Below are 12348 nucleotides of genomic sequence, written 5' to 3'. Positions count from 1 at the left end.
CGAGAGCATGCCCATGCACAGATGACGGATGGAAAACTTTCTACAACACATCCATCTTCATCATAAAACTTTGCCAAGTGGAGATGACTCAACATATCTAATGACTGTAATTATGCTTCTTGCTACCTGTGGTGCTTGTTTGAATGCATTCAGGAATGGCGCGTGTGAAAGAGAAAGAACATTGTGTGCTGTATTAGAACAAAGGCACCGTGGGTCACATGCGTGCCAAATAAGACATCACCTGCAATGCAGTGAGCTCACCTGGCTTGTATTTCATTTGCAGGTAGCTTTGTGAGGAACGGAGGGAATAAAGACAAGTTTTTCACCGGGGCAAGAACGCCACGTTCCAGAATGCTCCATGACATGTTGTATACAGACTTTGGCATAGACATCAATCAAATATGACAATACACACAGAGAGCTGGATTAACGCACAGGCTAGGTTTTGCTACAGCCTAGGGGCACCCACCATCCAGGGGCCCCCAGTTGACCAAAGGGGGTAAAAAATCAAGAAATTTGATAAGATGTGGTATTGATAACTTGGTCTGCCGTCTCAGGTAGAGATTTAATTTGATCAATACTCCTCTTGCTTTGGAATTATGACACTGTTGATATAATTTTGTTTAGAAATGTGCCTTCCATGGGGGCCTACAGCCTGTGCCTGTAGCCTAGGGGCCCAGTCATTTCTTAATCCAGCCCTGCACACACACACACGCACGCACGCACGCACGCACGCACGCACGCACGCAGCCAGAGACGTTCTTAATGCAGAACAGAGAATCTTTGACGCAGCCTTCCACTACTACATCAACCCCTGCTGAGGGACTGTTTGGATGGTCTCTTTCCAATGATTCTCATGAACCTAATTGAGGAGGACACATGAAAGGGGGCATTCTTTGAGTGTGGCACCATTGGTGGGTGTGGATTGGTTGATCAGGTATCTTATCATCCCGAGCAACACTTACCATTTATATATTTTTCGTTATGATGCACTCTAGCTTAAAGGGACACTGTGCAGGAAATGGTCAAAAAAGGTACAGCAACTATGCTGCTCATTGAAACTAGGCTCCCTATTGCCAAAGTTGATCTTTACATGAAAGTTTACTAAGTACTAAACAAATATTAACTAGTATGGTCCAATTACAGTCATTTTTGCAGCTAAAAATGGCTATTTTAGGAATTTCAAAATGGCGGACCATGGAGAAGATCCCCCTTTTCATGTATGAAAAGTGCAATTTTTCCAGTCATAATGAATACTTAGAATTTGATGGTGGTGGTAAGTATTCGTGAAAAAGGTAACATTAGTGAGTGGGCAGCATGAATTCTGGAAATGAACAATTAAAAACCTCACACAGTAAATTCACGTTAAACGTTATATATTCAAGAACAGAGATATGTTCAAGTTCAAAGATGTTTAAATATTATATGTATTCATTATTTAGTTTTTCATTCAATTAATAAAAATAATTGAACTGACAGTAAATCGGGTATTTCTATCTTGGAGCTAAACCAAACTTTTCCCTCCCTTCAGCCAAACCAGTATGCAAACAACGAGGAAGTGCTTTAAAACGGCGGCCAACAGTGGAACAAAACAGCAGAAGGTTGAAATGTTGCCGCCAACTATTTTCCCAGGCACCAAGAGCGCCAGAGGTATGCACAAAATGAAGCCCTGCGACATTTGTGATGTTGAGCTAGTTTCAGTCTATGCCCTCCATTTGAAACATTTGCATTTATGTAACCGTTATCGGATTAGAGCAGAGGGGCAGAAACCAAAGGGATTCCCAGGGTCTCAGACTTGAAATGGTGTGGCTTACACATGTCGAAACACACCTTTCAAATCCCCAAGAAAAACCTCTCTGTACTAATTTTCTTTCGTGATTTGGTGGGATTAAGGCGAAAAAAAATTTTCTACAGTCATTTCTTTGGCTAATGTGTATTAAGAGATGAAAGACAAGGGAAGGTGAAGGGGAGACTAATTTATTTGTGTTGGCCATTAGCTAGCCCTACTTACACAGCAGCTGAATGTACTTTAGAGCCCATGAAGTAAAGGACCCACATTAGCCGATTATCATAGAGATATTGTGGAAAAATGTACCAGTTAGTGTTTCAAATTTACATGCAAGAACAGGTACAATACATACACCCCCACACAGACACATGCACACACATTGACACACACATTGCAAGGACACTCCCAAGGGCCTGTTCGACGTTTGAAGCATTTTCCACCTGAATTTCCTGGCAATTGTGAATAGGGACGTATGTAAATGGCGCACATTCCCATAAAAGGTGAAATATGCGGGAACTATACACCAGTCACACCTGTTGGGCCGCTCTCCTTTCAGGTGTGAAGTCATTGTTCCACTTCTCTCGCCCGGTTTTGTTCACACGTCTCTTCTCAAAGCCAGCCAGGGAGGGTCAGTGTCAGCCTGGAAAGGAATGCAGTGATTTGCCTTTTTGATATGTCAGCTTACATAACCTGCTTTAGATGTGTTTTTTTGCGTTGCCGCGGAAACCCAAGGGCCACAAGTCACTATGCATCATCATCATCTATTGCCATACTAGTGACAGTGGAAGGGGCGGCGCGTACCCAAAACAAACTCAGATGTTTTGATGGGGATGAGAATGACATCGATACTTTTCCGAATGTATATACACACACATACCAGGTGCACATTCATTGAATAACACTCATGGGTTTGGCATATAATCCGACACATTACTTACACATAAATACACGCCACTGTTTCCAGGCATGACAACAATTTCTCAAACGTGACATCACAGACTAGGAGGTGGAAGCAAAAACACTAGGATTGTTTTGTCTTAATTACCATAAGCATATGAAGGGTTTAGATGCAAAACCCCATAAGTGCCTTTTCAGAAAATAATCTTAATTCATTTTTATTTAATACAAAGCTATCAAAATTGCATATTTTTTTATTTTATTTATGTAGTATAACTATTTATATGTATTATCAAGTACATGAATGTAAACCAAACCAACAATTGGGTTCTCTAAAAATATAGAAGTGCAGGTCTTCGGAAATGGTGTTAGGGTTTTTTTTGCATCTGAACTCTTCATATGCTCACTAATTCTGTGGTATGTACTCCTAACAGGCTGGTTTCTCAGAAGTAGCATCACAGTGCTCCGCTTCTTAAAGACCAGCCCAGTCGACTGACATTATCACATCCCTTGCGTGTGCTCATGTATTATTAGATTTGTTTCAACCAGAGCAGCGCCACCAAAATATCCAGGCCCTCTGCGGTCAGGGACTCTGCCTGTCTGTCTGCTGACTCTATTACCAGCACATTCACGTTTATAGTTGAACACACACACGCACACGCACACGCACACGCACACGCACACACACACACACACGCACACATTGTATCATGTAAGCACATGTCTATTCATGTATATATGCCTTCAGACCTGAGATCTGCATATTTCACTAATAGGTGATGGCCATGCTCTGTTTTTGCATTTGTCTATGCATGTATATACCTGTTTAGAGTATTGGCAGTCCATAGATCTAGATGTTTCTTTTCAAAGTCTAATATAGGTCAACCTGATGACCATGCTCTGTTTTTGGTGAACAAAAAAGAACTAACTGTGTGAAGAGAAAATGAGCGAATGCAAGTAACACTTGCACACACAGACATGCACATGCATACACTTTCACTCACACACACACACACACACACACACACACACACACACACACACACACACACACACACACACACACACACACACACACACACACACACACACTGGCACGCACATGCATACACTTTCACTCATGCGCACACACACACACACACACACACACACACACACACACACACACACACACACACACACACACACACACACACACACACACACACACACACACATGCATACACTTTCACTCATGCGCACACACACACACACGCACGCACTCTCGCACACACACACACACACACACACACACACACACACACACACACACACACACACACACACACACACACACACACACACACACACACACACACACACACACACACACACACACACACTCACTATAGATCTATAGAGAACATCTATAGATCTGGATGTTTCTTTTTAAAGTGTAATATACATCAACCTGATGATCATGCTCTGTTTTGGGTTAAAAAAAAACTAACTGTGCTAACTGTGTCAAGAGAAAATGGGCGAGTGCAAGTAACATTTGCATTTGCACAGACACACACACACATATGCACACACACACACACTGTTTTCACTCGAACACACATACACACACACACACACACACGCACACACGCCACCACACACACACAGACATACAGTACATTGTGCAAGCGGAACATTGTATCATATTTAAGTACGTATGGCTATGCATGTGCCTGTGCAATGTATTGGCATGCAGTAAATAGATCTGGGTGTTTATTTTTGAAGTCTAATATAGGTCAACCTGATGACCATGCTCTGTTTTTGGTGAACAGAAAAGAGCTAACTGTGTCAAGAGAAAATGGGCGAGTGCAAGTAACACGTGCATTGTGCACATACACACACACACATGCACATACTGTACACAGTTTTCAGATGGTGAGAAAAAAGACACAATACTAAGTTGGAGAGGAGAGAAGCGCTGCACGTGTCTATTGGTATATGTGTAGGCGTATGTGTGGTTAACACGACATGACTTCTGCAGAACAACAGTGCTACTGCAAAGAAGCCTACATGGGGCTGACTGAATTCATCACAATGCCGAGTGAGTGGGTGAGGGAGTTCATCTCAGAGACCACAAAGAGAGAGAGAGAGAGAGAGAGAGAGAGAGAGAGAGAGAGAGAGAAGTGTGTGTGTGTGTATTTGTGTGCGCGTGCGTGTGCGCGTGTGTTTGTGTGCCCATGCTGATTCTATAAGCCCCTATGACAAGCCCTTTCAATCTATTTCCCTGTGCTATCAGTGTAGATAAAAAAATGCATTCAGGTCCAAAACTAACTGCACATATGAGGGCCCAAAAACAGATGATAGAGATTGCGTATCAAATGTATCTATCTCTGATTCTAGACTACGGGGGAAAGAAAGAAAGAAAGAAAGAAAGAAAGAAAGAGAAAAGCCAGTTCCTGTCTCTCCTGCATTTAGTCTTGCCCTTATTCTGCCCATGCCTGCAAACATCATATCAGAACACACAACAAGGACACAGTAACGATACCAGACCCAGGCCGGTGCCCCTCTGTCTGATACCGTAAATGGAAAATTCAACCGAGGCCTTAAGCAGGCTCGCTGACAGCTTTGGCCGGGCCCAGTACTCTGAAGTAATCTGAAAGCTACCCCCACCCACCAAATACATACAATGTAACGGCAACCCAAATCTGCCCCCCCCCCCCTGTCCTCCCTGGTCCTGGGATACGTAACTGACCCCTTTGCCCCCTCTGTCGACTTCCCTGGGCCTCAGAGCAAATGAGTTTGGGAACTCTAATGAATTTCACAAATGAAAAACTGAAGCCCATTGAAAGGTTCCTTACATAAGTTGAGAGAAAATACATCATCATAAACAAGCGACTGTTGTGATCTACATACGTACTATGTTATTACGTGTTATTGTGCATTGCAATAAACATTTACAAAACCTATTGAACCAAACTCTTACTTTTGCAAATATGGCTTTGTTTTAACAAAGTTTGACGTTTTTTCCAAAGTTGACCAAAAAAAAATACAATTTGGTAGCTTATTAGTGATTATATAAATGTCTATGTGGGCCTATAGTACCAAAACACATATTTTCCCATGACACACAGCTATTTCATATCATAACAAACTAATAAAATCCAAATCATGCATGACTAGCATTGTTTAGAGAATTATGATGCGATCTAATACATGTTTATTTATGGTAGCCATTCCGCATCCAACGGAGGAAGATAAATCCCGTTCGTCACAAGCAAAATCCTGCCCCCCCAGTCCCCAGGGGGAGTTGTGTTCTTCAGCACACAGCAGGATGTGCGGAACACACCGGAAGACAACTGCGGAATTCTCCTTGAGCCGTTGCAAGCAGAGGCGAGCACACACAGCCAAGCACACAGCACATTTCCCATGGCACAGGCTCAGCTGCCTTCACTTGGACTTCCTGGAACGCCGGCGCTATAGCTGCTGTCCTTAGTCTACACCAGTGGTTCTCAAAGTGGGGCGTAAGCCCCTCTGGGGGGGCGCGGAGGCATCTCAGGGGGGGCGTGTGACATCCCCAAGGAAATGATTTCCTGTCTCGCCAATAAGTTTAAAGCCCTCAACATTATATTATTAATTGTCATGAATTTGAATAGCATAGGAAATTAACACACATCTGCATTCGACTGCAGTCCCTCTTTGTTTAACCTCCACCAGTCACCTTTCCTTAGTAGTAGTAGTAGAGTAGTAGTAGAGTAGAGTAACTTTATTGATCCCCAGGGGGAAATTCAGGTGGGGCCTTTGATTCTGCACAGCGATCGCATCTGCGCGAGTAGGCCTACTGCTGGTGCTCGGAAGCATTCAGACCCTCTGAAGGGGGGAATGATGGAAAAAGTTTGAGAACCACTGGTTTACACAGTCTGTGGGCCTGCGGAATTCATGCGGCCGCACTCCCAGGGGGACGAGGGGTGGAGAGGGCGAGGGGAGTGTGAACTTTGGGGGTGCCTGGTGACGTAGATGCTTGTGACCCTCAGAGAACTTCCACAGCCTTAGCTCTACATACCCCCTTTCCCATCTGAAAACCTCTTTGCCCTTCCTCCCCCCTCCCTCCTGCTTCTTCTCCAGCAGACTGACCTAGACGCCAGCAGGGGGCATCAGGGGCACCATCGAAGGGCCCAATTGGGCAGCAGTGATGGACGATTTTTTTGGGGGGGGGATATACTGTACTGTGACTTTAGTCTCTTTGGGACAACCTTCCCATGGGTGCTGTGCTGCTGTGGCTAGTCGAAACCCCCATCTTGCACAAATCACAAATCTTTCTATGAAAACGGAGATCTGACATGCCTGATAAGGAACTGAGCTGGGAAGCAAAGACTGAGAATAGTGTGCTATAATGGTACACGACAGCCGTTTCCAAACTTTTTTCTTGTGCACAACCCCTTATACATTTCAATTTGGTTCTCGCACCCCCTAAGCAAATGTTTTGGTCTGCTCATGGCCACTTCAGTATGGCTTCACTGTGCTATTTGGGACAGCAAATCACCACACATTGTGCACAGTCGTTTTGGGAATCCTCATTTCCAGTAGACCTGACATTTTTTTCTGCCTTCATGAACAATGGAACTTGTTGCCTGACAAGTCTTATAAATTACACTTCAGATGGACCCTTCCAGCATACAACTCGCCATACAATTAAAAACTAATGCTGTATAAAAAGTAACACACATATCCGCATTGCTCTGTTCAGCACCCTCACCCCCCTGTGGCCAGCCACCCGAGGGGTGAGTGCACCCCAGTCTGGGAAGCCCTGGCTTAGACTATGATCGCAAATACTTGCCCTTTTTTATTCCTTTAAATTTAACTGACAACCCTTGGGAATGGAATGCAACTCCCAATCCTCGTCTGTACACATGGCCTGTTTCTGGACGTCTGATTTTTTTCACCTGATATATGCCATATTAGTGAGATTTTCCCCCCTAATCCAGATGCTCCCATTCTTTCTGTTTTACCTCATGACTCGGATCCGTGTGCTGAGACATAAAATAGCAGCCTCGTCTTGCCAAGCTATGATTTGAGACGCTCGCAAAATATGCTGAACAGGCTCAGCAGCACTGAATGCCCAACTCCCTCGTCTCTTTCTCTTAGTATGAAGGATGCGCAAGCACACAAACACACACATTCAGGCACACGCGCACACACACACACAGTGTGTACGCACAAACACACACATTCAGGCACACGCGCACACACACACACAGTGTGTACGCACAAAAAACGTGCAGAGATGCATGCGCACATATAGTTAGACACCTAGACGCACGACGCATGCACGCACACACGCGCACGCGCACACACACACACACACAAAACACACACAAAACACACACACACACACACACACACACACACACACACACACACACACTTCCACTTCCCAGGATGCCATACTTTCCATCCCACTCACATCCCCAGAAAGTGAGAGAGCAGCGGAGCAGCAGCAGCACTCCTCATGTTTTGGCCCTGATGACTTTAGCAGAAGGAGCAGAAATAAAATGCCTGATGTGATGCAGCAGCTCTCAAGACAACGCTTCAGAGGAAGCAGCCGAGAATCCTCCAGCAAAGCAAATTCCTTCAGGTATACACGTAGCCCTCCACAAGCACGTGCAGACAAACACACGAACGCACGCCCGCACGCATGCACGCAGTCGCACACACACACACACACACACACACACACACACACACACACACACACACACACACACACACACACACACACACACACACACACACACACACACACACACACACACACACACACAGTCACTAGGACAGGAAGATGCACAGAGATGCTATCACAACAAAAACATCCCAGCCAGACATCCCTGGGAACAAGGAGAGAGGTAAACACATTCATACTGAGGGCCCCGGTCGTGGCTCAAACGGTTGAGGCATTGACTGGTCTGCCATGGACTCGGGTTCGATTCCAGCCCATGGTCGTTTCCAGGTCTTTCCATATCTTTATCTCTCACTCGCTTCCTGGCATCATCTCTCACTATCCTATCAAATAAAGCAGGGGCAGGGAACCAATGTCTCGCGAGGCCATCTTATCTGGCCCCTGACATAATTTTAATGTTGTACAGTTTCACATGAAATATGATATGTTTTGTAAATAAATGTTAAAATTACATTTGCAAGACAATTAAGTTACATTTTAAGGACACCTAGTGAAGGTGGGGTCTGTTGTAAAGATGTCGTCTTCAATATAGGTCTAAAGTGCAGGGGGAAATCCTGGTTTGTGTTCATAGTACGGCCCTTGGAGGACTTAATAAAATTTGAAGTGGCCCCTAAAATGAAAAAGGTTTCCCACCCCTGAAATAAAGGAATAAAAAGCCCAAAAATACTTGCATACTGTCAGGGCTGTTCATGGTTGTTGTGAAAAGGGGCAAAAAGGACTTGCACTGCCTTACGTGGGTAGAGCGTCTTATCGGAGATGCCGATCAGAGGTTCTTTTCCCGAAAATTATGTTATGCAACTGCCATCCTTAAATGGTAGACTAAAATTTAGAGTGCACTCTCTCTCTCTCTCTCTCTCTCTCTCTCTCTCTCTCTCTCTCTCTCTCTCTCTCTCTCTCTCTCTCTCCATGCCAATCAATAGCACTTTTATGTAATCTACTGCAGTGTCTGACCCGTTCCAGGGCAACATCTGTACACTTCAATTCATCTGCAGCTCAAGCAGGTCTACAGGACATGGGAAAGCATATGTTATACAACACAGATATCTTGATGAGAAAATATTTTCATAAACAGTTCAAGAAGTAAATCAAAAACTCTTTGCTGGGGAAACATTAGGCATTTTCCACTTTGAATGCCGAGTGACCTCTTACGTTATGACTAAATAACAGATTTAAGATTCATCTCAGAGCAATTGTGGCCTGCACGAAGGTTTGGACAGACTGCAAAATCAGTGCTTAGTCATGCTCCCCTCACGAATACCACAGCTTGCATGATTCCTAAAGACAGCTAGAGGTCCCTTCGGTCTTTGTTTAAGGCGTCTCAGTCTCTACCACATCTCTGCATATTCATTCAGTCATGAATTGTGGGTGCTTTGAACATTAAGTAGATGCACTCGTACTGATTTTATATTATGGTGAGGTTTGGCAATGTCAGGGAATCTCAAATGTAATATCTTGTAGTCACTCACTGAAGTATTTGTTGTGTCTTGATTATGTCTGAAGCATTGATTGACCTTAATATCCTCTCTTGACTTCAAAGAATAACTCCTGTTCCCCTATCAGGAAAAGAGTGATAGTGGGCAGGGCATTGGCTATCCCACTAGCCAATGTTTTCTCCACAAACTCCAATTTCGGTTGAATAAGAGAAATGTTATCGCTTTCCTGCTCACCACCCATATTTCCAAAATGATTTTGATAATTGTGATTAACTGTGATCTTGGTTAAAGTATTCCTGTAGATAACCCCTTCTTGACAAGGCGTCAAATGTGCACACAGCAGTGCATGGTAATATGGTACACCCAACAGGTGTGTTAGATAAATCTTCCTGCAGATTTTTGCCCTCACATGAGAAGTGGACTTGACCTTTTGCCCAAATGACATGCGCTTTTTTGTTTTGTTTTTTTTACATTTGCCGTCTTCCTGCTTCTCCAGATCATGCATGGATTTTGAATACAGTCTGCTTGGTAACAGTCAGGTCTGACAAACTAGGCCATTCACAAAAAATTGTCTGTGACGTTACAGAAACAACACCTGTTGCTTTGTGGCTCTCACGTCATTTATATAGCTCAGTTCCCGTTTCCCTGAAACTGTTTTGTGTGTCGTTTGGCATCCTCTAATAGTGGGGCCCTGGAAACAAACAACTAAACAACAGACCCGAGGGTAAGTTTATTTTTTGCAAAGGGTCCAGATCTATCATTGGTCTGCTAAAACGTTTGGCTTATCTGGCCTAAACACAGCAGGGTTAGCTGCCAATCAGATCGCAGCACTAGGGGAAGAACACTGGAAAATGACCGGAAATTCCATTCTAGATGGTTCTCTCACAATCAGAGAAGAATGCTTTAAAAAAAAAATCAGGCCAGTGTAGTGTGTAGTTGCATAAGAAGGTCAGTGGCGACTGAGATTGCCTGAGACACTCATGGACCGCAGGTCTCGAGGGAGAGACTCAGGGACGCTGACAGCTTTTGCCAGGCCTGGGACAAAGTAATCTAAAAGGCCCCGCAACCAATACAATGAGGATCCAATTATGAGCCCCCCCGCTGTCTCCCTGGGCCCTGGACAACTGGCCCCTTTGTCCCCCCCTGTCCGCTTCCCTGGAGAGACTAAAGACTAGGCCTGTATGAAAGAGGGCATGCTTTTAGGATGAGGCGTGCACATATAGCAAACAAAACAAGCCACAGACTGCTACGGGAAACTGACAAAAAAGGGGGGCAATGAAGCTTCCTGACCTTTTTCTTGTTTTACAAATACTTTGACAGTGTCATGTGATTTAACATCAGTCCAACCAGCCACAACTTCAGACTTGAGGAAATGCATATGTAGAAACAGCGTTAATTCGACACTTGAACATGAATAACTACAAGAATATTAACCCCTTTTTGCAGTGCTTGTGTTACCTATAACCTTACTGTCACCAAAATTGTAATGACTTAGTCTTGATCTGTTACTTAAGTCTCTTGGTAATGTCATAGCTATATTGTTATGATGTAGTTGAGTCTTTTCAGCAATGAGTGAACACTGAACAGGCCCATATGTGCAGAGGCTACATCTGACTTTCAATGTAATGGGACAATAAATGGAGTGCCACAGCTGAGCTGACATTGACAGCTGAGGATGGCCAGTAGGCACGTCCAATTCACCTCCATAACCTGCCTCCTGCAGATTCCCCAGAATCAAGTCAAATCAAGTCAACTTTTATTGTCACTTTCTTCATATGCACAGGTCATACAAGGAAAATGAAATTCTGTTTCTCTCTCTATACCGTGGACATAGACATAAACAGGACTGACATATGGCCAGTGAGTGTACTATATGGCTCTCAGAAAGGATGACTGCAGCTGATGTAGCGGGCAGTCTTGGGCAACCTCAAGAAATATACTGTAATAAATGGAGAGATACTGCCACCTAGTGGATCCACCTGGAAACAGGTCATTTGTGGCCCCTGAAGTGGCCCTGCAGGGCTGAGGTTTCGTGTATAAAAAAACCAAAGTAAAAACAATGCCCACAGATGCAACAGTGGTGTGAAAGTTAATAGATTGAAATGGCGAGATTTGGTAATTGCAAGAAAAAGAAATGGCTTGGCATCCACAGTCAGAAGGATAGCCTACTACTGGATAGAAGAGAAGAAAAGCAATGGATTGAAAGTAGCACAAGCTGCATTGAAAACAAAGCTGCACACTTCTGACTAACTTATAGAGGTGCAGGGGAAGGACTGTGACATTTCTTTCTTCATTTTTTTCTTCTTCTTACCTACCAGGGGTTTCCAGATGACTTGTAGGCCTGTCTTCCTTTCACATGTTGGTTTTCTGCAGTCAGTTCACTTCCCTATTTTATCACAAAACTACTAGCTTGATAACAAAACTTCAACTCTGGCCACCCAAGCAAGGTCTAACTAGGCTACCTGGTCAACTTCAATGTGCAAAACTCTCTAGGCCAGTGCACACTAGTTGTGTAT

At 44.0% G+C, this 12348-nt stretch overlaps 1 long non-coding RNA gene across 1 annotated transcript; it reads right to left on the bottom strand.

Annotated features, from left to right (window-relative positions):
• Positions 1–1961: 1961 nt before the first annotated feature.
• On the bottom strand, positions 1962–12339 carry LOC134461668 (uncharacterized). The gene is made up of 2 exons (XR_010037358.1): positions 12148–12339; positions 1962–2429 (listed from the first exon to the last, which is right to left on the bottom strand). It is a non-coding gene; the product is annotated as an uncharacterized LOC134461668 (long non-coding RNA).
• Between the last annotated feature and the right edge of the window lie 9 nt (positions 12340–12348).

This window comes from Engraulis encrasicolus, chromosome 2 (assembly GCF_034702125.1).
Source record: "Engraulis encrasicolus isolate BLACKSEA-1 chromosome 2, IST_EnEncr_1.0, whole genome shotgun sequence".
Lineage (NCBI taxonomy): Eukaryota > Metazoa > Chordata > Actinopteri > Clupeiformes > Engraulidae > Engraulis > Engraulis encrasicolus.
This window is presented reverse-complemented; position numbering and strand designations above follow the sequence as displayed.